Genomic DNA, 27315 nt, shown 5'->3' with positions numbered 1-27315 from the left:
TATTCACAAATCCAGCGAGAACAAAAGTAGTGCAGTTCACTGACAGAAGTGTGGTATTAAATGATAAATGCATTCTATTGCTCTCCTGCAGCATGATGTGAGCCAAAGTAAAACTTCAAAAGAATGAAATTGTAAAAGTGAAAAGATGTTACAGCAATGCTGTAAATGGACATCTGTGCGCTGGTAGGCAAAAATGAGGACTGCAGATGCTGGAAACCAGAGTTTAGATCAGAGTGGTGCTGGAAAAGCATAACAGGTTAGGCAGCATCTGAGGAGCAGGAAAATCGATGTTTTGGGCAAAAGCCCTTCATCAGGAATGTGTGAGCTGGTGTTGCTCAGTGTGCAAAGACAGAGAGTGGTAGAGTGAGATAGATCAGTCTGTAAACAGATACCTGGACAGCACAGGGCAAAGAAGAAACATTTGTGATAATAAACAGCTAAAAGCTGAGACACAAATAGAAGTTATCAGATGGCAAATGCTTAAATTGCGAATACGTTCACATTAAATGCTATTCCTGATTGGAAATCATAAAAACAATTACATTTTGTCAAAATAAGTTTGTTAATTAGACAAATAGAAGTTTCTAGAGACTGAAAGAGAATCATGATTATCCATTCGAGAAACTGAATGAGACATTTAGAACCTTACCATTTTGACTTAAATTTCACATGTTTCTCCAAACAATGATAGATAATGGGTTTATTTCTTCACATCGGAATACATTTTTCACTCTGTAGTTGCTGCCAACTTGCTTCAGGCCTATTGTAATAAAACCTGCTGAGAACTCAGAATGCACCACACACTAACCACATAATGGCTCCTATAAACTGCATGAAGGCATTCAAAAAGCAATGGAATATTGTAAAACAAAATGCTGCAGATGCTGGAAATTCAAAACAAACACAAAGAATGCTGGAGAAATTAAATAGGTCTAGCAGCATCTCTGTAGAAACAATTAGAATTAATGTTTTGAATCTGGTTTAACTTTTAGAATCATAGCTGTGTACACCAAGGAAACAGATCCTATGGTCAAACTCATCCATGCTGACGAGCTATCCCAACCTAATTTAGTCCCATTGCCAGCACTTGGCCCATATCCTTCCAAACCCTTCCTATTCATATACCCATCCAGATGACTTTTAAATGTTGCAATTGTATGAGCCTCCACCACTTCCTCTGGCAGCCTATTCCATACACGTACCACCCTCTGTGTGAAAAAGTTGCCCCTTAGGTCCCTTTTACATATTTCCCCTCTCACTTAAACCGTTGCCCTCTAGTTCTGGACTCCCCCACCCCAGGACAATATTGTTGTCTATTTACCCTATCCATGTCCCTCATGATTTATAAACCTCTATGAGGTCACCCCACAGCCTTCGACGCTCCAGGGAAAACAGCCCCAGCCTATTCAACCTCTCCCTCAAGCTCAAATCCTCTAACCCTGGCAACATCCTTATAAATCTTTTCTGAACCCTTACAAGTTTCACAACATCCTTCTGATAGGATGGAGACCAGAATTGCATACAATATTCCAAAAGCAGCCTAACCAATGTCCTGTCAAGCCCTCCCAACTCCTATACTCAATGCTCTGATTAATAAAAGAATTTATACCAAATGCCTTTTTCACAAAGCTATTTACCTGCGACTCTACTTTCAAGGAGCTATGCACTTGCACTCTAAGGTCTCTTTGTTCAGCAACACTCCCTAGAACCTTACCATTTCCTCTTTTGAGTGTATTCAAATAGTTTTGAGATATTAGATGGAGACTCAGCTGGTTGTGAAAGTGCAGGAAATTGGCCTACTCCTATGGTGAACCCGAGTTTAGACTGGGTTGAGGGAAGCTGAGAGCAGATATGGTTAGGGAGGAGGCAGGACAGAGATTGGCAAAGGGAACCAGTATTTTTAATGGTTATGAGGGTTATGCCTGCTTCTCTTAGTCCAGAGAATTTTAAGAGGTAAAGATTTCCAGTCACCTTGTGGTGTTGACACCAGCAGTTACTTTTAAAGTTAAACTGCTATTCATCTGATTTCAATAGGGTGTGGCAAGTGTGGCACACCCTTTGCTTCTTTGTGCTTCAAGTAGCATTTAGGGTTTTACAATATTTCAGGATTTAATTCATCCAGTTAAGCCGCCTCCTGCTGAGAATGGCCAAGAATTTCTGGATTTTTGTCTATTAGTCATGTTGTGGCTCTATACAGAAATACCTGTCATTGAGCATATAAAAGTATGAAGAATGGCAAAGAAAAAATTATTAATAAAGAGGGTAAAACAGAAGTTGAGACAAAACTACTGTAGGAATATCAAAACAGATAGCAAGAGCTTCTATAGATATTTTAAAAGAAAAGTTAACTGAGGAGGATGAGTGTTGGTTGTAAAGGAAGTGGAATACAGGTGGTTGTTCTTTGAGAAAATGTTGGCCAGGCAGGCATATAGAGAATTAAGAGGCGATAAAATCCTTGGGGACCTTGACAGGGTAGATATGGAAACATTGTTTACTCTTGTGGGATAGAATTAAGTATGGGGTCACTGTTTAAAAGTAAAGGGTCACTCATTTAAGACAGAGTTGAGGAGAATTGTTCTTTTTCTCACAGAGGATCATCAAACTTTGGAACTCTCTTCTTCAAAAGAGATGGAAACAGAGTCTTTGGATATTTTTAAGGCAGCAGTAGATAGATTCCTAATGAACAAGAAGATGATCAGTAGGTAAGATTGTCCAGTAATCAGACTGGGGTATGATGCTGTTGAATGGTGGAGCAGGCCCAAGGGATTGAGTAGAGTACTCATTCCTCTAATTCATACATCTGTATTTCAAGTTTCATCCACCTACATCATGGGGACTCAAAAAGCCAAAGTTTCTAATCAAGGATCTCACATTGCTGGAGTGGTCAAAAGCTTTTCTAATTCTGATTCAAATGTTGTTTCTTATTTCAGAATTAGTTTACCCTGACTAAAGTATAACTCCCCTGAAAGATGTTTTCAAATACTTTAGTAATCAATACAATGAGAGATACAGAAAAAAAAAATCTCATTGTGTAGTTGATTTCACAAAACAAATCATCAAATATTTGGAGGCTATTAAGTGACAAGCAAAAACAAAAAGAAAATTACCAGAGAACTTCTTGGCAAAAATCAATTTATGACTATTAGTTGCTGACCTTGAGCTGAAAGCAACATCTGAAACAATGACAGAGGCAGTCAGTTTTACTGTGCTTTTCGCATCATCCATGAAACTGCTCTCATTGCTGTTCGCAAAGGTCATGGACTCAGCTTGGTGATTGTTCATGCTTGTGAGTTTTCACTGATGCAGAATGCAATAAACACATGAAACAAGATCTGACAACAAGCATCAGCATCAAATGACCCAACATTACATCTAAAGAGTTCAGTGAGCTATCACTTCAAGCCTGTGCTAGTGCGTACAGTAAGCAGTGAAACTACGTTGCTGTTGTGGATGATACATAATGTCACCTTGTCAAGCCAACTAAATTCCAAGCATATCCCTAAATAAAATCATAATGGCTACTCTACTCTAGCCAAGAGGTTCTTTTGTCTCCTCTATCACAACTAGTTTCTCCTTTCTTGTTGTGCATTGTGCTTTCCCCGGCTCTTTCTCAATCTCACAAGCTTCAACCTTTAGGTGGATGTCAAAATATTGATGATTGCATGGAATGAGATTAAGTGTGAAGATTGTTCTCATATTACAGAAGGGTGTGCAGAGTACAATGAAGATTGACTTTAGACATATCTCGATTGTGTTAGTTAATCAAAAGAACTATTAGTTTGTTCAATTAATTGTCTATTAACCATATTCAATTGATCTTGATTTTAGTTTATCTATCAGTATGAAGGTCTTAAAATGTGAAACATTGTCCTTTGGCCATTGGGAAACTTGCTCATGTAAAATGTTATTGAGCTTTACACAGAAGTTCCACTAAAAACTTTCAAAAGGAACTTGTCGAAGTTCTTGGTGCTACTGATATGTCATACTACATGAAAAGTAAGTGGGGTACTGGATAATATATTTCATACTTCCAGGATGTTTTTAATCTCTGAATTGGTTCACAACTTTCCTCTTGCCTTTTTTTCATGCCGGATGGTGTGTAGGTGCTTTGACTGCCAGTTCCACTATGATGATAGGAGACAGGCTCGATAGACCAGTTAATCCTGTCATGCCTGACATTATCAAATGCTTGTACATCATTCATAGTTTTTTCTGATTTGCTGACTTGCCTTTGAATGGCTGTTTCAACTGATGTCTTTGTTCTCATTCACTTCTACTTCATTTGGTGCAGCTGTCTCTGCTGATATTATAGCCATGAGCTCAACTTTACAGTGTGTCAGTTTCAATTTGAAAAGGTGACTGAATAAGATTTCCATTTAAAATTACTGGAGCAGAATGGCTTTTGATTCTCAATTCAGGTTCTGAGTCATTTTGACTCTTTGGAAAGAGGTAATGACTGCGGAAATGTAAGTTTTTAATGATCAAAGTCTGTTGAGTTACAGAAGACATTCTCCACCCATTTAGGCTCATATTTAATGCAATGAAGATGTCAAACAAAGCTATGTCTTTAATTTATTAGAAAACAGAATATATTTCTAATGCTCCAGAAAATCTCCATCAATCAAATAGCCGGAGCTCTTTTGGGATGTGTTTTTGAAACATAACTCAATTTCTCCAAATTTTGCCAGAAATGGAACAGGAGAATCATTATGAAAATTGTCAAAATCTGATAAGCTAATCAAAGGTATAAGAAGCAATGATTATCTGTATAAGAAGCTTATTCACATTTAAGAGTCCAGGTCATGAAGTTTCCATTTCAAATGGTAGCTAGTTAAGAAAGTAGGGATGTACTTTAGGGCTTTATTTGTAAAAGTTCTGAAGCTTTAAGGAATCTTGCACATCAAATTTGTAGATTGTAATCTTAATCAGTGGCTGGGAGTTCTTTGTAACTGTATTTCTGAAGTGTTGTCATGGATAACAAAATGGTCCAGCAGACTCAAACCCCTGAATGGTTTTGCTCCTGTTTCTCAGTAATAATACAGGCCTTTAAAGTAAATTGGAGCAATTGATACCCAGTCTTCACCTAATGCCTCCAACTATAGAGATCTTCACATTTCTACAATATTAAATTTAGAAAGCAATTTCCAGGCCATTACACTTATTCTAGGCTTTTTTAGTGCAGTCAGAGAGCTAAGAGCTATCATTTTCAGTGATGCTTTGTATTCAGCTTGTTTTTTTAAAATGTTACATTTATCTATAGTTCTTCTCAAGCTATAAGCTGATGTATGTGGTAAATGGGTTCCCTCATTTCTGTTGCTTGTACAACAGGCATGAATCATATTTCTGGGTAGCAGGTTGTCCCTGGTTTTCAGGCACTTTCTACATACTCCTGAAATAAACCAAATTTGATTTGACATTCATAATGTGATAGGTTAATTTTCCAGTGATATGGAGAAAAGGTAGAAATCATACATTCAATTTTAGTTTCTAAGTTGAAATGAGCAACTTATGTTGCTGGACTCAGTTCTTACATTGAAGAATAAATGCACAATTTAGTTATTATCTTGTGGTGCAGAACAGGCTTGAGAAACAGATTTCCTGCAGTAGGAAATGATAATGATGATGATAAGACCGTAAAACCATTAGAGTTAGGAGCAGAATTAGGCCATTCAGTCCATTGAATCTGCTTTGCCATTCAATCATTGATGGTACATGTCTTAATCCTCTTTTACAAGTAACCTTTGATTTCCTTACCAATCAAGAACTTGGCTTTATCTTAAATCTACTCAATGACTTGGCCTCCGTAGCATTTTGTGGCAATGAGTTCCACAGATTCACTACTGTCTGGCTGAAGAAATTTACTGATTCAAGGCAAAATTGAGAAAAGTTTCCCCAACATCACGAAACACATGATTTCATATTGTCGCCATGTTTTCACAACTTTCTCATCATTGCTCATGTCACAGGAAGGAAGACAAAATTCCGCCCATCTTGCTTCGATCAAATGGAGACCTGATGACAACAAATCAGGACAAACTATACCTCTAATGCAACTGGGTTTCCAGATTATGAGTCACTTCCGTGAAATGCCATAAATAGTGACAGATCGGCATATGAGCAAACAAAAGAAATCATTGATATGACCACAACTCAACATTTAATCAACTATCAAATTAAATCATCATAATAAAGTCCTAAACTGATTTCTAGCTTAATTTCTATTTTATTGTATATGCTTTAATTTCATGTAAATGTAATATTGTATCAAATTATGTATATTTGATGTTGATGTAGTAATATTTGTAAACCATTCAGTAAATGCAATGCTGTAATTTTCTATATGTTCAATATGTGCTATGTATTTAATGTTGAAAGTATACTTAGCCGTTTGGAAGCAATGACTGCTCTTCTGTAGAAAGTGTGTCGGGACTTAGCACAAAGTAAAAACAGTCAGCAACAGCTTCGGGACATTACAAAGCTGCTTTGTGCTTCCTAGTCATGAATCAGCAGGCACAGAGCCAACAATCCAGTTCTGACCTGGTTTCCCAAGCAGCAATTTAATGGAAAGCATTGGAAAATGTGGACCAGCAGTAACTTTTTCATTCATTCCAATTCAAGTGCAGGTTAAACAGATTGTGCTGGAACCAGCCAAATGGATCGAGAATTCAACAACTGGTAACAGGTTCAATGTGTTGCCTGAGGATACAGAAACCTGTAAAAAATCCTGAGACTTCAGAGATTCGCACGGATTTGTAGGCGTTGCTAGTTTTGGAGGGAGCAGATGTACCAAGTTCTGAAGAAGAGTCATACTGGACCTGAAACATTAACTCTGTTTGTCTCTCCACAGGTACTGTGAGACCTGCTAATTTGTTCCAGCACATTCTGTAAAATAAGCTTTCTTTTCTTGTAAAGTGGAGCATCTGTTTTGAGTGTATCTAGAAACATCATTCACTGTGTTCCATCCAGCCTCTGACTTGTTTGATCTAAAGTGCCACAGTTTAATAGGCTAAGTTATTCTTTACTGGAGAGATCTGATTCATTTTATTGAGTCAAGGAGGAAATTGCAGAGTTCTCAATAGCTCTCCTTTGTTGTTCAGGATGTTTCTAATGATCATGTGTTTAATTGCTTCATGGGAAATATTATAGCAGTTTTAATTGACTTGGCAGGTTTGCAGTTATTCGAGGGCTCATGGGCCTCACCAGTGGCTGATGACATTGTTTAGCAAGTATCAGCATTCTCTCTGCATTGTCAAAACACAATGCGTTACAATTACAAAGTTTATAAAACTGTTATGCTTGGGACTGTCTCTTAAACTTAGGGTAAAATCAAAGGAGTTGTGAGACTAACTCTGACATTTGCCAACAGCAAGTCTGGAATTTTTTTAAGATTAAAGGAGATGCAAATTGTTTACTGGGAAGAAAGAGCTTAAAGGCACCATGCTAATGTGGATTGATCGTCTCCAAGGTCCCAGAAAAAATGTTCAGAATGTTAGGTAGTAGACAAGTGTGTTGATTAGTTCCAAGATGAAAGACAGTCAGGCTCTCAAGGATAGGCACAAGTGAGGACTGTAGATGCTGGAGATTGGAGTCAAGAGTGTGGTGATGGAAAAGCTCAGCAGGTCAGGCAGCATCCGACAAGCAGGAGAATCGATATTTCAGGCAAAAGCACTTCATCAGAAGGAGCCTTAGGAGGTGGACAGGTACATGGGAGGGGTGTGGAGCTGGGGGGGATGGTAGCTGAGAATGCAATAGGTGAATGGATGTGGGAGTAAAAGTGACAGGTCAAAGAGGAGGGTGGTGCAGGTAGGTGGGAAGGAAGATGGACAGATGGGGCAGGTCATGAGTGCGGTGCTGAACTGGAAGGTTGGAACTGGGTTAAGGTGTGGTGAGGGGAAATGAGGAAACTGGCAAAATCCACATTGATACCATGGGGTTGGAGGGTCCCCAGGTGAAAGATGAGGTGTTCTTCCTCCAGGCATCGTGTGATAAGGGAGTGGCAATGGAGGAGACCCAGGACCTGCATGTCCTTGGCAGAGTGGGAGGGGGAGTTGAAGTATTCGGCCACAGGGTGGTGGGGTTGGTTGGTGCGTATGCCCAAGGGATGGTCTCTGAAGCGATATGCGAGAAGGCGTCCTGTCTCCCCAATGGAGAGGAGACCACATCGGGAGCAATGGATATAGTAAATGACATGTGTGGCAGCTGAAACTTTGATGGATGTGGAAGGCACCTTTGTGACCTTGGATGGAGGTGAGGGGGGAGGTGTGGGCGCACGTTTTGCAATTCCTGCGGTGGCGGGCATGGACCTGACGAAGTACTCATTGAGAGAATGGTCTTTATGAAAAGTGGATAGGGGTGGAGAGGGAAATATATCTCTGGTGGTGGAGTCCGTTTGTAAGTGGCGGAAATGGCAGAGGATGATGCGATGTATCCGGAAGTTGGTGGGGTGGAAGCTGAGGACCGGGGGTTCTGACCTTGTTGCGGTTGGAGGGGTGGGGTTTGAGGGCGGAGGGGTGGGATGTGGATGAGATGCACTGGAGGGCATCATCAACCACGTGGGAGGGGAAATTGCAGTTTTTAAAGAAGGAGGCCATCTGGTGTGTTCTGTGGTGGAATTGGCCCTCCTGGGAGCAAGTGCTCTGGAGGTGGAGGAATTGGGAATAAGGGATAGTATTTTTGCAGGACACAGGGTGGGAGGATGTGTAATCCAGGTAGCTGTGGGAGTCTGTGGGTTTGTGGAAAATGTCAGTGTTGAGTCGGTCACCGTTGATGGAGATGGACAGGTCCAGGAAGGGAAGAGACGTGTCAGAGATGGTCGAGGTGAATTTAAGGTCAGGATGGAATGTGTTAATGAAGTTGATGAACTGTTCAACCTCCTCATGGGAGCACGAAGTGGCACCGATGCAGTCATCAATGTAGCAGAGGAAGAGATGGGGAGTGGTACCAGTGTAACTGCAGAAGATGGACTGTTCTACATAACCAACAAAGATACAGGCATAGCTGGGGTCGATGCGGGTGCCTATGGCTACCCCTTCGGTCTGGAGGAAATGGGAGTATTCGAAGGAGAAATTGTTGAGGATAAGGACCAGTTCAGCCAAATGAATGAGAATGTCAGTGAAAGGGTACTGGTGGGACGTCTGGCGAGGCAGAAACGGAGGGCTTGGAGACCCTGGTCATGGCAGATAGAGGTGAATAGGGACTGGATGTCCATGGTGAAGATGAGGCATTGGGGGCCAGGGAAACGCAAGTCTTAGAGGAGGTGGAGGGCGTGCATGGTGTCCCGAAGGTATGTTGGAGTTCCTGGACCAGGGGGCATAGGACAGTATCAAAGTATGTGGGGACAAGTGTGATGGGGCAGGAGCAGGCTGAGACAATAGGTTTGGCAGGGTAGTCAAGCTTGTGGATCTTGGGTAGGAGGTAGAACCGGGTAGTGTGGGGTTCCTGAACTATGAGGTTGGGTGCTGTGGGTGGGTGATCCCCCAAGGTGATGAGGTTGCGTATGGTCTGGGAGATGATGGTTTGGTAATAGGAGGCGACTTTGTGGTCGAGGGGGCAGTAGGAGGAGGTGTCTTTGAGTTGGCGCCTGGCTTCAGTGGTGTAGAGGTCAATGCGCCAAACTACAACTGCACCCACCCTGTCCGCTGGTTTGATGTTGAGACTCTCAAGAATAGGCAATCAGCATCTGTACATGGATAAAATGTTCTTGTTATTCACTTCACTTCACTACAGAGTATGAGAAGAGTATGTAAGATGCCGTTGTCATTTTAGGTTACAGGCTTTCCTAAAATATCTTGACGGGGTGGTAATGGGTGTCGTGGCAATCTCAATAGACTTGTAACCCAGAGCCCCAGGTTAATATTTGGGGTACCTTGCTTTGAATGCCACCATTGCAGATGGTGAAACGTGAATTCAATAAAAATCCGGACTAAAATGCTAGATCACTGTGATGATGTAACCACTGTCAATTGTACTAAATGCCTATCTGGTTTGCTAATGTTCTTTAGAGCAGTAAATCTATATTTGAACTATCACTTGGTCTAGCCTACATGTGACTCCAGACTCACACTGCATCCTGGGCAATTAGAAGCTGTACTTATCTAGACAAATGAAGTCACAGTCCTGATTTGTTCCTTTAGAAAGTGGTCAGACTCTGGAGAGACAGGACATGATTTACTTGCTGCAGGATTCCTTGCTCCTGGCCTACTCGTGTAAGCACAGTAATTATATGGCTTGTTCATTTTAGTGTATAGTCAATCGCAACTCACAGGATGTTGAAAATCAGGAATTCAGTGATGATTGACTGTTAAGGGGAATTGGTTAGATATTCTCTTGTTGAAGATGGTCAATACCTGGCTACAAGTGCTATATGACACTTATCAGCCCAAGCCTGAATGTTGTTGAGCTCATGTCACATTTGGACGTTTTTTTCAGCATTTGAGGAATCATATATAGTATTGACTATAGTGCAATCATCAATAAACATGTCCCAATCCAACATTATGATGGAAAGAAGGAAGCAACTTAAGGTGGTTAGGCCTAGGACACTACCCTGAGGAACTCCTTTGAAAATCTATTGGGGTCAAGATGATTTACATCTAACAATCATAACTGTCTTCCTTTGTAATAGGTATGCCTCCAACAAGTAGGAAGTTTTTCCCACTGATTACAGTTTTGGTATAGCCACTTGACACCACACTTGGTGTCAAGGCAGTCACTCTTCACTTTTGAAATTCACTTTGCTGGTGCATTTTAGATGAAGGCTGTAATCAGGTCAGGAATGATTGTCCTTCTAGCATCCGTTACATGGATATTGTTCGGCAAGTGTTGCTTGATTAGGACTGCCAATAAACTAGCAGAAAGTGAGGACTGCAGATGCTGGAGATCAGAGTTGAAAATGTGTTGCTGGAAAAGCGCAGCAGGTCAGGCAGCATCCAAGGAGCAGGAGAGTCGACATTTCGGGCATGAGCCCTTCTTCAGGAACTGCCAATGAACTGTCTAGCACAATGCGTAAAGCTAAAAAAAGGCTGCTTAAATTTTAGATTGTTGGCATAAGCCATTACAAAGGTCGCTCCGTTGTAACGTGACAGCTGTGTTCCTCTGCTACCTCATGCTTCAAAATATTGGGCAATGTAAAACCACGATAGAAAATTAAACTCGAGAAGGTAGCAAATAAAAAAAAACTATACCTATTCAGTAGAAAGTTTGCATTGTCCAAACAACATTCACAATTTATCAACTGCATGTTAGCCAATTTGCGCTGATGAAACACACATTATAGCAGAACCACCTGTAGGATTTGGCCTGCTTGACTGATCTCTCAAGCTATCATTTTCACAACCCTGTATCTAGCAAACATTTTGAGGGCCTGTTCCAAGTTTTTTTTATTCATTCATGGGATGAGAGCAGCGCTGGCCGAGCCAGCATTTATTGCCCATCCCTAATTGCCCAGTGGGCAGTTATCAATCAACTACATTGCTGTGGGTCTGGAGTCACATGTCGGCCAGACCGGATAAGGATGGCAGTTTCCTTCTCTAAAGGACATTAGTGAATCAGATAGGTTTTTCCAACAATCGACAATGGATTCACAGTCATCATTGGACTGTTAATTCCAGATTTTACTAGAATTTTTCTCTAACCCTGTTGTCAGTATAAATACCACCCTTTTCCAGATGCAGTTCTGCTGAAGGATTATAGGACATAAAGCATTAACCCAGTCTCTCTATCTGCAGACGCTGCCAGACCTGTTGAGTTTCTCAAGCATTTTTTGACTGTTCTTGCTATTATCCCATTACCCAAATATGTTTACATGGCTTCCATCACATAAAATTACAGACAATGAGCTGTCATACAAACATGCTATGACTCCCTCAAGCCAACTGAAGTTTTGCAACAATTAAGGTTGTTGACTATAGAGTAAATATTTAAAAGAATACGACTGTTGGAAGCAATTTCTTTCTGAAATATAAGATGTAATATTTTACCCAATGCTTTTGCATCATCCAGAGGCGAGACATACAACAGATTTTAAATTGCAATCAATTTAAAGAGGAGCTAATTTCAGAAATACACTTCAAATGTTAGAAATACTATTTTGCTTGTTTTCTTACATAAACAACACTACAAAGATATATATCTGGCATAGAAGAACATCAGAATAATTAGTAAGTATTTATAGGATGCAGATTTGAAAAGTATGGAGCCAGAAAAGCACAGCAGGTCAGGCAGCATCCGAGGAGCATGTATGTTTTATAGTAAGCATAAATTCTACAAGAGAGACGGTTTGCATCTTAATAGGTTAGGGACCAGCATTTTGGTAGGCAGGTTTGCTACTGCAACACAGCTACGTTTAAACTAAGTAGCGAGGGGGAGGGGACAAACTGGATGTTTAAGATGGAAATTGAAGGGAAAGTTAGAACAAGAGAAGTCAAGAAAGACAACTGTATCAAAGAGGCAGAAAACTCAGAAAGGGATCATGCTGTAAGGTTGAGTGAAATAGGAGTTGATGGAAAGGGTGAGGGCAGTAACAAATTAAAATACTACACATGAATGCACAAAGCATTAGACATAAGATGGATGAGCTTGAGGTTCTTTTGGAAATTGGCAGATACGATATTGTGGGAATAACTGAGACGTGGCTTCAAGTGTACAGGGCCTGGGAAATGAAAATTCAAGGCTACATGTGCTATCGTAAGGACAGACTGATGGGCAGAGGGGGTGGGGTGGCCATGTTGGTAAGGGATGATATTCAGTCCCTTGCGCGGGGGGACCTAGAATCAGGAGATGTAGAGTCAGTGTTGGTAGAGCTGAGAAATACTAAGGGTAAAAAGACCTTCTTGGGAGTCATCTCCAAGCCCCCAAACAGTAGTCTGGATGTCGTATGTAAGTTGAATCAGGAGCTGAAATTGGCCTGTCGCAAAGATGTTACTACAGTTGTTATGGGGGATTTCAACATGCAGGTAGACTGGGAGAATCAGGATGGTATTGGACCTCAACAAAGAGACTTTGTGGAGTGCCTCAGAGATGGATTCTTAGAACAGCTGATGCTGGAGCCGACCAGGGAGAAGGCAATTCTGGATCTGATATTGTGTAATGAACCAGAATTGGTCAGGGACCTCGAAGTGAAGGAGCCATTGGGAAGTAGTGACCATAATACAATAAGCTTCAATCTGCAATTTGAGAGGGAGAGGGTACAATCGGAAGTGACAATATTTCAGTTGAATAAAGGGAACTATGGAGCTATGAGGGAGGAGCTGGCCAAAGTTCAATGGTGCAATACCTTAGCAGGGATGACAGTGGAGGAACAATGGTGGATATTTCTGTGTATAATGCAGAAGTTTCAGGATCAGTTCATTCCAAAAAGGAAGAAAGATCCCAGGAGGAGGCATGGGTGGCTGTAGCTGATGAGGGTAGTTAAGAAACATATAAAGTTAAAAGAGAAAAGGTATGACATAGCAAAGATAAGTGGGAAAACAGAGGACTGGGAAGCTTTTAAAGAACAACAGAGGATTACTAAGAAGAAAATATGCAGAGAAAAAATGAGGTACAAAGGTAAACTGGCCAAAAATATAAAGGAGGATAGTAAAAGCTTTTTTAGGTATGTGAAAAGCAAAAAAATGGTTAGGACTAAAATTGGGCCCTTGAAGACAGAAACAGGGGAATATATTATGGGGAACAAAGATGGCAGAATTGAATTGGTACTTCAGATCTGTGTTCACTGGGGAAGACACAAGCAATCTCCCTAAGGTAACAGTGGCTGAAGGACCTGAACTTAAGGGAATCTATATTTGCCAGGAATTGGTGTTGGAGAGACTGTTAGGACTGAAGGTTGATAAGTCCCTGGGGCCTGATGGTCTACATCCCAGGGTACTAAAGGAGGTGGCTTGAGAAATCGTGGATGCGTTGATGATTATTTTCCAGAGTTCGATAGATTCGGGATCAGTTCCTGCGGATTGGAGGGAGGCTAATGTTATACCACTTTTTAAGAAAGGTGGGAGAGAGAAAACAGGAAATTATAGACCAGTTAGTCTGACCTCAGTGGTGGGAAAGATGCTGGAGTCTGTTATAAAAGATGAAATTGCGACACATCTGGATAGTAGTAACAGGATAGGTCAGAGTCAGCGTGGATTTATGAAGGGGAAATCATGCTTGACTAATCTTCTGGAATTTTTTGAGGATGTAACTGTGAAGATGGACGAGGGGGGGGCCCAGTAGATGTGGTGTACCTGGACTTTCAGAAAGCTTTTGATAAAGTCCCACATTGGAGGTTTGTGAGGAAAATTAGGACGCATGGTATTGGGGGCAAAGTATTAACTTGGATTGAAAGTTGGTTAACTGATAGGAAACAAAGAGTAGTGATAAACGACTCCATTTCGGAATGGCAGGCAGTGACCAGTGGGGTACTGCAGGGTTCAGTACCAGGACCACAGCTTTTTACAATATATGTTAATGATATAGAAGATGGTATCAGCAATAACATTAGCAAATTTGCTGATGACACTAAGCTGGGTGGCAGGGTGAAATGTGATGAGGATGTTAGGACATTACAGGGTGACCTGGACAAGTTAGGTGAGTGGTCAGATGCATGGCAGATGCAGTTTAATGTGGATAAATGTATGGTTATTTACCTAAATTGAATCAATTTAGGTAAAGGGGCAGTACAGAGAGATCTGGGTGTTCTTGTACATCAGTCAATGAAGGTAAGCATTCAGGTGCAGCAGGTAGTGAAGAAGGCTAATAGCATGCTAGCCTTAATAACAAGAGGGATTGAGTATAGAAGCAAAGAGGTTCTTCTGCAGCTGTACAGGGCCCGGGTGAGATCACACCTGGAGTACTGTGTGCAGTTCTGGTCTCCACATTTGAGGAAAGACATTCTGGCTATTGAGGGAGTGCAGCGTAGGTTCACGAGGTCAATTCCTGGAATAGCGGAATTGCCTTACACTGAAAGATTGGAGCGACTGAGCTTGTATACTCTTGAGTTTAGAAGACTGAGAGGGGATCTGATTGAGACATATAAGATTATTGAAGTTTGGACACTCTGGCGGCAGGAAACATGTTTCCGCTGATGGGTGAGTGCCGAACCAGAGGACACAGCTTAAAAATACGGGGTAGTCCATTTAGGACAGAGATGAGGAGAAACTTCCTCACCCAGAGAGTGGTGGCTGTGTGGAATGCTCTTCCCCAGAGGGCAGTGGAGGCCCAGTCTCTTGACTCATTTAAGAAAGAGTTGGATAGAGCTCTCAAGGATAGTGGAATCAAGCGTTACGAAGATAAGGCAGGAACAGGATACTGATTAAGGATGATCAGCCATAATCATATTGAATGGTGGTGCAGGCTTGAAGGGCAGAATGGCCTACTCCTGCACCTATTGTCTATTGTCTATTGAGCAAGAGAGTCAACGTTTCAGGCATAAGCCCTTCATCAGGAATGTGGGCAATAGTTTTATATATCCTCTTTGCCAGCGGAAAGTAATTCTGGGCTTTTCTCTTTAGAATGAAATGCATGGTCCATTTGTTTCGACTTTGTGAGTTTGCCATCATATAACAGTCAATTTACATTCATTATATTGTGAAAGTGGAAACTCCTCTGAAGATTCCAACAGTCCTGTGAACGTAAAATTACATGAGTAATTGAATACAATGAGTCAGTGTTCAAATCAAAAGAACCGCGAATGCTAGAAATCAGAAATAAAGCAGTAATTGCTGGAAAAACTCAGCAGATCTGGCAACATCTGTAGAAAGAAAGCAGAGTTAATGCCTTGGGTGCAGTGTGTGAGTATTTGGGGAAGGTGCTCAGGCCCTAAAATTGTTGAACTGGATATTGTGTCCAGAAGGTTGCAGCGAAAGCTGAAAATGAAATTCTGTTCTTTCAGCTTGCACTGAGCTTTTCCAGAGCACTGCATCAAGCCTGTGATAGAGATATTAGCAAGGGAACATGGGAGTGTAGTGAAGCGGTAGACAACATGAAGCTCAATGTCATTTTTGCACTCAGAATAAAAGCGTTCTGCAAAGTGGTCATCCATCTGTGTTTTATCTTCTCAATGTAGAGCAGACCATATTGTGAGCAGCAAATACAGAAGATAAGATTGAGTAAAATACAGGTAAACTACTGTTTCACCTGGAAGATGTGCCTCGGGCCTTGGATAGTGAGTAAATGGCTAGGTGTAATACCTTCCACGATTGAGGTGGAAGGTGCAGGGGAGTGTGGAGACTTGTTGGGAGTGGAGAAGGAGTGGACCAAGGTGTCCCACAGGGGATCACAGCTGATCGGGAGGGGAGCAGAGGGGAAAATGTATCTGCTTGTGGCATCCTGCTGGAGGTGGCAGAAATGGCAGCTAATGATCCTGTGGATGTGTAAGCTGGTGGGTTGGTGTGTGAAGACAAGGGGGACCGCATCACAGTTTAGGAGGGAAGAGGGGGCTGAGGGCCGAAGTATGGGAGATGGGTTGGACATAACTGAGGGCCCTAACAACCACAGTGATGGAGAATCCTCAATATGGACATTTCAAAGCCCCCCTCCTATAAAAGATGGCATTATTGGATCAGATGTAATACAGTCGGAGAAACTGTGAGAATGGAATAGAATCATTACAGGAAGTATGGTGTGAGGATGTATTGTCTAGTTGACTGTAGGAGTCATTGACTTTCTAGTGGATATTGGTGGCTTGCCTATTTCCAGAAATAGAAACAGAGATGTTGAGGGGGAAGGGAGGAGTCAGAGATGGACCGGGTGAAGGGGTATGCATGGAAATTGGGCAAGAGACAGAAGCAGCACCAATGACGTCTTTAAAGTACGGGAGAAAGAATTGTTGGTGGGGGCCCGGGTATGACAGGAACAAAGAATTTATCATGTACCCCGCAAATAGGCGTAATTGGGTCCCATGTGGATACCCATGGCCACCCCTTTAACCTGAAGAAAGTAAGAAGAGATAAAGAGAAGTTGTTCAGGGTGAGGACAAGCCTGGCCAGGTGGAGGAGGGTGGTAGTGGTTGGAGACAGTTCAAGCCTTTTTTTCCAGGAACAGACCTGGGACATTCCTGATGGGCAATGGGTATGTAAAGAGATTGCACATCCATGGTGAAGATGGAGTCCCCGAATTGGAAATTCTGAAAGTGGTGTAAAGGGTCAGAGGAATTGTGGATATAAATGGGAAGTGGCTGGACAAAGGGAGAAAAAATTGAGTTGACATAGGAAGAGATGAATTCTGTGGAGCAGTAGGAGGCAGAAACAATAAGATTTGAGTGGTGCTGGAAAAGTACAGCAGGTCAGACAGCATCTGAGGAGCAGGAAAATCGATGTTTCAGGCAAAAGCCCTTAAATGTCAATTTTCCTGCTCCTCCAATGCTGCCTGACCTGCTGTGCTTTTCCAGCACCACTCTAATCTTGACTCTAATCTCCAGCATTTGCAGTACCCACTTCTGCCTGGCAGAAACAATAAGTCTAACTGTGCAATCCTGTTTGTGGATTTTAGGAAAGAGTGGAGGTGAGCTGAGTAGGGTTGGGAGACCATGAGTTTGAAGGCAGTGGTGGTGGCTGGGCAGGGGGTGAAGGCAGGAGGATCACTAGATTAAATGAAATTAGTCTAGACACAGTAACCTGCTGTTCAATGGTAGGATCATTGGCCAGGGATAGATTGGAGGAGGTATCTGAGAGTTGGCGCTCAGCCTCCATTACGTAGAGGTCATTCTGCCTGACAACAACAGTACCAACCTTGTTTGTAGGCTTAATGGCAAAGTCAGGGATGATCTGAGAACACTGAATTATCAGTTCAGATGGATAAGAGGGGCATAGTCAGGTCCTAACATTACATTACAATTGAAGGAAATCACAATTTGACATGTAAAATGGACTGCTGATTCATCATCAACCTAATACATTCTATCAGCATGAGCCCCCAGAGTCTACTAGAATTACCTTGATAATAGGACAGTGAAATTACAGCATCAATATATGAATATTGAGAGATTCAGTTTTATTCACATCAAGTGACAGTGCGGCATTACATTCATTATTCTTGTTAAATACATCAGGACTCAGTTGTTTGTAAAGGCCTATGTAAAACACAGACCTGCAGTTGAGAGTATTAAGCTGGTCAAAGAGACAAAGCAATCTCCAAGTAACTGATTTGATCAGGCTCAGACACAAATGAGCATTATTCCAATCAAACCCAGTACTTTTTCTAAAAAAATACTTGTTTGGATAGGATGCAGTGAACTTAAATGGATAGTAATCTGAACACATGGATTTGATTATGTGGGCCACCACAATAACCCCATGACTATTGTTTCTCACATTTAAATTTTCCTGTATCTTACAATTATTTGGTGACTTTGTGAATGGGCAATTAAAATTGTTGGAATGCACTCTCTGTGCACATGAACTTAGTTTAGAGAGTGCATTAATTGACTGCACAGAGTTACTCAAGGATTCTTAAAGGACATTGTAAAAGTAAGTGGCTGTATAAGGTGGATAGAGAGTGATATTTTTTGACCCTTTAGAAAGGCTAATAGTATTTCAGAAATATTATTTCAAAAACCATTCTAAAAGCTGTACAACATGTCTGAGATATGACTCTAGTTCCACACCAAAACATTTGACTCTTTCAGACTGCCCTCTGAAGTAGCCTAACAAGTTTTATCATAAAATAAATCTACTCAAGAGAGTAGAAAAACTAGGAAAAATTAGTCACAATTGACAGTTATAGAAGAAGGTTTTGTCGGGGCACTCCAAATTTGAGACTCTGCCAAAATGTGATTCTTTAAGAGCTTCATGACTGAAGTTAAAAATCCTTCCAAGCAAAGGGAAAAGCTTTAAGTGAATTGCACAAAGGAGTAGACTGGGAAGAATAGAAGGAAAAGGGAGGACTGACCATTCACAATGAGGGATGCTGCCATCATGGGGCACCACAACGGCATGGTTGCAGTCGCGAAGTCAAGGGTAATTAGATGAATATGAGGCACAGCAGCAAGAACAAAGTGGAGCAGATTTAAGTCATTTAGAGACAGTGTCTGACAGAGGAAGATGGATGAATTTTACAGACTGGGTTAAGATTAGGTGATGTACAATTTAAATTGAGGATGTAGTGGGAAGATTTATTAAGATCGCAGCAAAAGGTAGAGGCATTTCATTTTGGGTTTGAAAGGTGGAAAAGCATCCATTTTGCCAGCGATAAAGCAAGAAATCTCCATATAGACTGCAGAGGTAGGGTCGACAGGTAGATACAGTATTGATATTGAACAAAGTTTAAAACTTTAGAAGGGAAGTATTAAATGTGCCACAATACACAATCTGGAGCGATCATAATACCAAAATCTTCAAAGCCTGTAAAACAGAGAAGAGAAACAAAAAACATTGCTATTTATAAAAGTCTTTCCAAAAAAGATATGACATTAGCATTGACTTTCTGCAGGATTTAAAGCTCGAAAGCCAGAAATACAACAGTATTTAGATTATGCAGATTTTAAAATACCTTTGGAAGGAACAAAAATAACCACATTAAGCTTGGCTGGAAAAATAATACAATGGAAAGATTTAATATCAGTGATGGATTAAATTGAACACAAATGAATATTTTGGAGGAAAAAAACCTCTCAAGATACAGAAATGTTTTAAAATTGAATACTAGTTCAGGAGCTGAACAATTAAATACACTATTCCATTCCATAGGACTTATAGCTGATGACATTATAAAGCATCAAAAAAATAACAGAAGGCCACAGATACTTTTGAAGAAGTTATTTAAGCTTATGATATATAATTTAATCTTCAGGAGAAACAAAATTCTTGAAAAAGCAAGATTTGACAGAAGTGTTCATCAACCAGAGAGTCTATAGACTCATTGAAAATAATCATTATTGAGCATTAAAATCAGAATTCATAAGAGACAATTGTTGTTGGAATTATTGATGAATCGTTTTCAGATTTATTACAGTCCAAGAAAGATTTGAGTATGGGGAATAAAGAAGACCTATTCAAATTGTGCCAGAAGCAAAAAGAAAGGCTCATAGACATGTCTTGAGAGGAGATGGACAAGCTTACTAAAAGAAAACAGGATCCCCCCACTTTATTAGATATAAATACTCTATAAACACATATGACACGCCAACAAAAAGAGCAGGGACTAAGAGGTAGCATCAGTGCTATGCAACAAAATAAAGCCTCAGAAGAACAAGCAGTGTACAGCAATGACAAAAGAATAATATATCTGTGGTTGGCACTGCTGCCTCACAGAGCCAAGAACCCAGGTTCAATTCCAGCCTCGGGCGACTGTCTGTGTGGAGTTTGCACATTCTCCCCTTGTCTGTGTGGGTTTCCTCTGGGTGCTCCAGTTTCCTCCCACAATCCAAAGATGTGCAGGTCAGGTAAATTGGCCATTCTAAATTGCCCATAGTGTTAGGTGCATTCGTCAGAGGGAAATGGCTCTGGGTGGGTTACTCTTCGAAGGGTTGGTGTGGACTTATTGGGCTGAACGGCCTGTTTCCACACTGCAGGGAATCTAATCTAATCATGTGCATGTGTAGGACAGTTTCAGAGCAGCAAAAAGCTAATGTTTATGCAAATATGCTAATTTCGGTGAACACCAGCAGGAGGGAAAAAATATCAATGAATTACTAGATGGAATTGGTGATCCAAACAACTTGAGTTTGACAGAATCTATTTAGATCAGAAGACAACTCATTAATTTTAAGCTGGATTCAGAGACAAACGTCATTGTCTTATCAGACCAAATACCATGGCCGGACAAACAGAACTTACAATGTCCAGAGTTGAAACTACATGGTCTGTGGGAATAGCTCTTAAGATTGAAGGTACTTTACAAGTAGTGTTCAACACAGAGACCGTAATAGAGTTGAGAATGTGTATGAAATTCACAATTAATAATTCTCACTTTTGAGCCTGCAGACTAATCCTGACCTCAATGCCCTTATGCTAGCAGAGGTTCAACAATTTCCAAGTGAGCACCTGGCCCAGAAAGAGACTAGCGTTGACCAACGGGTCATTTATTTTGGACTGAAAAAGAATAGAGCAGGGCATTTTCTAGATGGCATGAAGTTAAATACAATCAATACCCAAAGAGACTTAGAGGTTCGGATACATAGATCTTCCAACTATCACGAACAGATGCAGAAAATAAAGAACCTAATGGAATGCTGTTTTTAATATCTAGAGGACTGGAGTACAAGGATGCAGAAGTTATGTTGCAGTTATGCAAAACTGTAGTTAGACCCAACTTAGACTGCTATGAGCAGATCTGGGCACGACATTTTATGGAAGGGTACTTTGGCCTTGGAGAGAGCACTGTGGACGGCACGGTGACACAGTGGTTAGCACTGCTGCCTCACAGCGCCAGAGACCCGGGTTCAATTCTCACCTCAGGCAACTGTCTCTGTGGAGTTTGCACGTTCTCCCTGTGTCTGCGTGGGTTTCCTCCGGGTGCTCCGGTTTCCTCCCACAGTCCAAAAATGTGCAGGTTAGGTTAATTGGCCACGCTAAATTGTCCGTAGTGTTAGGTGAAGGGGTAAATGTAGGGGAATGGATCTGGGTGGGTTGCTCTTCAGCCTGTTTCCACACTGTAAGTAATCTAATCTAAAATATAAGTTTACAAGAATGATAACCAGAGGTTTAAGTTATGAGGAGGGATTATATAAAGTAGGGCTGTTTTCTCTAGAATTTAGAAGGTTTATGGGTGATCTGATTGAAGTCTTCATGATATTAATGGGGATAAGAAAGGAAGAGAGAAAAAGAAAGAAAGAAACTAACTCTCAACTGCCCTCTGAAGCCTTTGTATCAAACCTTTATATTCAAGGGCAATTAGGGATGGTCAGAAAATACTGGTTTTGCCATTGATGCATGAATCCCATGGGGGGGGGGTCGGTGCTGGGTGGACAAATAGGAGACTAGGGGTAGGGGTGGGGGTGAGGTAGCTGAGAAGGTGCTAGGTAGCTACAGGTGGTGATAGGTCTGAGGGGAGAGTAGAACAGATAGATGGGAAGAAAGATGGACAGATAGGGTAGTTCAAGAGGGCGGTGCTGTGTTGGAGCGTTGGATATGGGGTGAAGTGGGGGGAGGGGAGATATGGAAGCTGGTGAAGTTGACGTTGATGCCGTGTGGTTGGAGGGTTCCAAGGTGGAAGATGAGGCGTTCTTCCTCCAGGTGTCTGGTGGTTTGGACTTGCATATCCTTGGCGGAGTGGGAGGGGAAGGTGAAGTGGTCATTCACAGGGCAGTAGGGTTGTTTGGAATGTGGGTCTGAGATAGATTCCCTGAAATGTTCCGTGAATTGGCGCCCTGTCTCCTAGATGTAGAATCTCACAGAAACGTCTCAAATTCGAACAGAACTAGACGAGGTAGATATAGGAAAGATATTCTTGGGGAGCTGAGATCCAGGAATCATAGTTTTAGGATATGGGTTGGCTCACTTAGGACTGAGGTGAGGAGAAATTTCTTCACCAGAGAGTAGTGAGCCTGTGGAATTTTCTGTCACAGAAATCAGATGAGGCCAAAACTTTTAATGTTTTCAAGAAGGAGTTAGATATACTTAGGGCTAAAGGGATCAAAGGGTATAAGGAGAAAGTAGGATACTGATCATATTGAATGGCTGAGCAATCTCATAGAGCTGAATGGCCTCCTCCTTCATCTGTTTTCAACGTTGCTATGCTTAAAGGAACAACTAGTAAAATATTTCACTGGGTTTATCAGACTCATGATTGTACCAAAAAGAAAACATCAGTTGTGATTACTTACATTGGCAGAAGAGTATTGTTTCATGCAGTTATAAGAAGAAAGTCAAAGTTTTTCACTGGACTGGTAGAAATATTTTGCATTCTTAGTATCACTGAAGAAAATTTAGCAAAGTTTGCCCAAAGAAGCAAACACTAAGAACAAGAATGACTAGTTGAACTCACTCGAGCACATTAAGGAAATTTGATTGAAGTTGCTTGATTAGTCGGAACAGTACAGTGACTGTGCTGATATAATAGATTTGACTTTACTGCTAGACGATGCAACCCAAGTTCAATGGCAACATTTCAATCTTTTATCTTTGAAAGAAGAACAATAAGCAGCAGTGGCAGAAATAATTCTCAGTAATGTGCAATCTCCCAGCAAGCTGCCAGAGGATGTGGTGGAGGCTGGTACAATTGCAACATTTAAGAAGCATTTAGATGGGTATATGAATAGGAAGGGTTTGAAGGGATATGGGCCGGGTGCTCGCAGGTGGGACTAGATTGGGTTGGGATATCTGGTTGGCGTGGACAAGTTGGACCGACGGGTCTGTTTCATGCTGTACATCTCAATGACTCTATGACTCTAACATGACTGAGAATGTGAAAGTGACTAGATTACCAGGAAGATATTCACATTGGTTGGGTAAGTAGTGAAATGTTCCTCTGTGAAGAGAATTCAGGAAAGTAAGGGCCTCCCAGATAAGGTAATACATCAACTAATAGTTCTGCAGGAATAGCATCCCCCATGAAGTACAAAGAGATAAAAGAATCAAGGTCAATAGTCTTCAAGCCAAAGACATACAGCTGTGCCAAGACTTACAGTTGAAAATATTATCACAACTCACCATTTCAAAGGTTTCAGATATAAAACTATTGTAACGAAAGCATGGTTAAACTGATATTTCAGCTGAGCTTTAAGGTGGGTATGTCACCTAGTAATATACTTTGGAAATAGTAGCAGTGAAGTGACATTGGACAGCAGTTCAGGTAATTTAGTAGGAAATGAGATATAGCTATTCTGACCAACATATCGGTCAGCAGGTTTGTACATACATTTATTGGTGTTGTAGCACTAATGGGGCACTACAGTTTTTGCCATTTCTGTCCTTTCTCAGAGCTCCATCTGCTTTACTGCCAGAAAAGTACTGTACAATTCTAACTGCATGCCTTTTGTTTTACTCTTCAGCTGTGATTATTTTGGGTGGGATGACAATCACAAGATCTAAATAAATGTTGAAACAAATATGAAATTAAAAAGCAATCACAAATATATGAAAAGTAGTCCTAAAAATTAGGGATAAACCAGAGCCTTAGTAGGAGAGAGGAAATTTACACACATCAGTACTTAAACACAAGTTTGGTAGAAAGCAGAAACTCTGCCAATTACGACATTTCTATCATAGAGTCATATATCACTGAAGGCCATTCAGCTCACTATATCTGAAGTGGCACTTTGGATGAAATTTCCAATAGTTGTATTCCTTTTAAGACCATAAGACCATAAGACATAGGAGTGGAAGTAAGGCCATTCGGCCCATCGAGTCCACTCCGCCATTCAATCATGGCTGATGGGCATTTCAACTTGCATTTTCCCTACAGACATGCAGATTCATTTCTTTTGAAGCATATATGCAACATCCCTTTATAAGTTACCATTGAATTTTTACCTTTCCACCAGTCATCCCAGCAAAGATTCCAAATCTGGATGGAGGGCTGAATTGTAACAGTCCACCATTAACAGTGGTAAATAAGAAATTCTCAATATAATTGTTGACTTGAAATGCTGTTACATGCTTTAAAACCAGCACTTTTATTTTTCTTGTGACATATGGTGCTGCCTAACTCTTCAAGTATCATAAAGAAATGGATCATTAGTACAGTAAGAAAAATTATTTTGCAATGAAAATCCATTCATTATTTCATTTTAAAAATTAAAAGAGAAACTGATGTGAAGGTTTAAGTACTCACTCCATCCTGGAATTCAGCTGACAAACATAAAATAATCACATTTTGATTTCATAGTGTGTATGTATAATTGTCCTCTAATTTGCTTGATTCATGAAAGTTCCTTAAGGTCATGGTTCATTTAGAGCAGTGGATAAGGGACACAATAAAATTATTCTGTTCAAATTCAAATGCAGATTTACATGGTACATATATAACCTTGCTCTGTTATTTGATCCTTCCTCACAGTCCCTCAATCTGAGCACTTTCTGTTACACTTGGCTTACTATAAAGAAAGAGTGGATTTATCATAAGATGCAAAATGAATGCATACAATTATAACACCAGATAGCATAACCAATGAGGCAAGAGTAGAAGCATGACAATGATTTAATCACACATGTTTTCTGACAACAGCTTATTAGTTCAATCAATCTGTGGGTTAATCCTAGAAGATCTATTAGTTTGGCTGATTTATGTTGAAAGTGTAGTGTCTATTAATGTATAGTTACAAATACTACTGTGAACAATTAACCATAAGCATCAGAAAGCAGAAACGCATCTTTGTCTCTTCAAGAAACGAAATCCCAGAAAATTGACTAATCATATGGTAGAAATACTTCTGACATGTCATTTTAGATTAACACTTCTATGACTCTATGACATCTACTCAGAAAACATTGAGTGTTATACATTAAGCTGATAAGTCTTCACTAACCTCACAGTACCTTAAGAAAAACTAAAATAAGCAAAATGAAAAAAAATCAGCAGTTTAGTAACAATTTCAAAAACATATTGGTAATTATATACCAAGTCCTGTCCTATCTTCCTCCTTAAATAGTGCAGCACACCCCAGATAGTACCCCCACATATCCAAAATGCTAAAATTTGGTTATGTCCTGTGCTGCAACCTTTCATCACTGACGCACATTTTCACAACAGTTGAATTCCCATTCAGACTGGTCACCATCCATAGTCAAAGCATGATTGAACAATTTTTATATAAACAAGAGGTGAATGAGAGAATTCACCCAACTAAAGCACTAAATAGTATTACATTGTGCATCCCTTCTTCTTTTGCTTTACCATTTAGTCTCAGTCACTTGTGTCACATTTTGTTCAATTCGCTCACATTTTCTCTGACATCATCCTTTTAACTTGCATTTAAGATTCCTGAAAGCTCTTCTCTTTGACTCAGCTATTGATTCCACACCTGTCCCACCTCAAACTTCAAAGATCTATTTCAGTTTCTATTTTTCTCAAGTCTCATAGTCCCTAGATATATTACTAGTTGCCGGAGAGTTAAATGCCCAATTAAGGGGCACATCCTGCCCTTTGCTGGCATTTTGCCAATGTTGGGAGGGTCATTGCCACCCAGGGAAATAGCCAGGTTAAATCCATTTGGCCTCAAAGTGTATTCCTGTTTCACAGTCTATCTGTGGCCTTGAATAACATCTGGCAGCAAAACCTGTTTCCGTGACTTTGGGATTACTGCATTGGAGGTGTTCCCTGTCTTCATTTCCCTTCCCTCACTACGCACTGATCTCAGGTGCTTTAGACTCGAGCCACTACTCACTAAAAAAAACCTCCATTGTCTTTCAGAGCCATGGGAGCACTCTGATGTAGTTCTGCAGCTTTAGCAGGTGGGCATTGCCCTGAATTTGCCAAGCTGCCATCATTTGTTTGGGCCAGAAGCTGTTGAAGGTGGGTAGTCATCTGCTTAATTAGCCACTGCCAGTTAAATGCTAGCCCGGTGTCCTAACCACGTTCCCTTTGCTTTCAATCCCCACAGTGGGGTGTCTTTCTTAGTTAAGATATTTAGCCCAATGATTCAGTTCAAAGACCAGTCATCAGCATTTGTTAAAGTTAGAAGGATAAGAAGTTTATGCAGGTCCAGAAACTGGGAAAATAGAGTGAGAGAAGGACAAAACATAATCCAGAATGCTGTAAATTGGTGTCAAATGCTGTTACAACACAGTATCAAAATGAAAGATAAACCAAATGTTGTTCTGCATTCCATGTGAATGCTTACATTGCTATATGAATTTCAGTGCCGGGCATATAGGTTATATGTGGCAATGACTGAGGGATTGTATCAAACAGCTCAGCACTTTGGCTGTTTGCAACAGCCAGAGTACTGCACACCCGATCAAATCATGCTTGTAAGTACCATAACATAAACATTTGAGGTGATTCTGCAATAGGACAATTTCACTTGCAAACAATCCCAATTTTCCTATGAATCATGCAAATCATCAATTTAAGACTATTGGTTGGGCTTGCAATGTGGCTTCCTTTTGCATGAAGGAAGCTACATGTGTTCACACGCAGAGCTGTGTTCCTTGCAAAATGTCCATACATTTTAATTTTTCAATTGATCAAATGCTTAAACGGACATATCCTTGCGCAATTCCCATTGCAATTTCTTGTCTAATCAAAATTGACTTGCATGGTTTGACTTTAAACTAAAGCTTAATAGTTAACTGTTCTCTGGCAATGCCTCTACCACTCAGTCAACTTGCTCACTAATCTGCAGCCTCTTCATGGTGTACTATAAATTGTTGTTTCCTTTGAGATTTGGTATTTTGTCTTGATGAGTGCAAGATGTAAAGCTTTGAAAGCATATACCTTTCTCAGCAATTCTTAACTTCTGTA

General features: G+C 40.7%; 1 protein-coding gene across 1 annotated transcript in view; it reads right to left on the bottom strand.

Moving 5' to 3' along the window:
• LOC132823080 (follistatin-related protein 5-like) overlaps positions 1–27315 on the bottom strand; it is a 377005-nt gene that overhangs the window by 153715 nt on the left and 195975 nt on the right. The window lies entirely within an intron of this gene.

The sequence above is a fragment of the Hemiscyllium ocellatum genome, chromosome 16 (genome assembly GCF_020745735.1).
Source record: "Hemiscyllium ocellatum isolate sHemOce1 chromosome 16, sHemOce1.pat.X.cur, whole genome shotgun sequence".
Taxonomy (NCBI): domain Eukaryota; kingdom Metazoa; phylum Chordata; class Chondrichthyes; order Orectolobiformes; family Hemiscylliidae; genus Hemiscyllium; species Hemiscyllium ocellatum.
The sequence above is the reverse complement of the archived record's forward strand: the minus strand, read 5'-3'. Positions and strand labels throughout refer to the sequence as shown.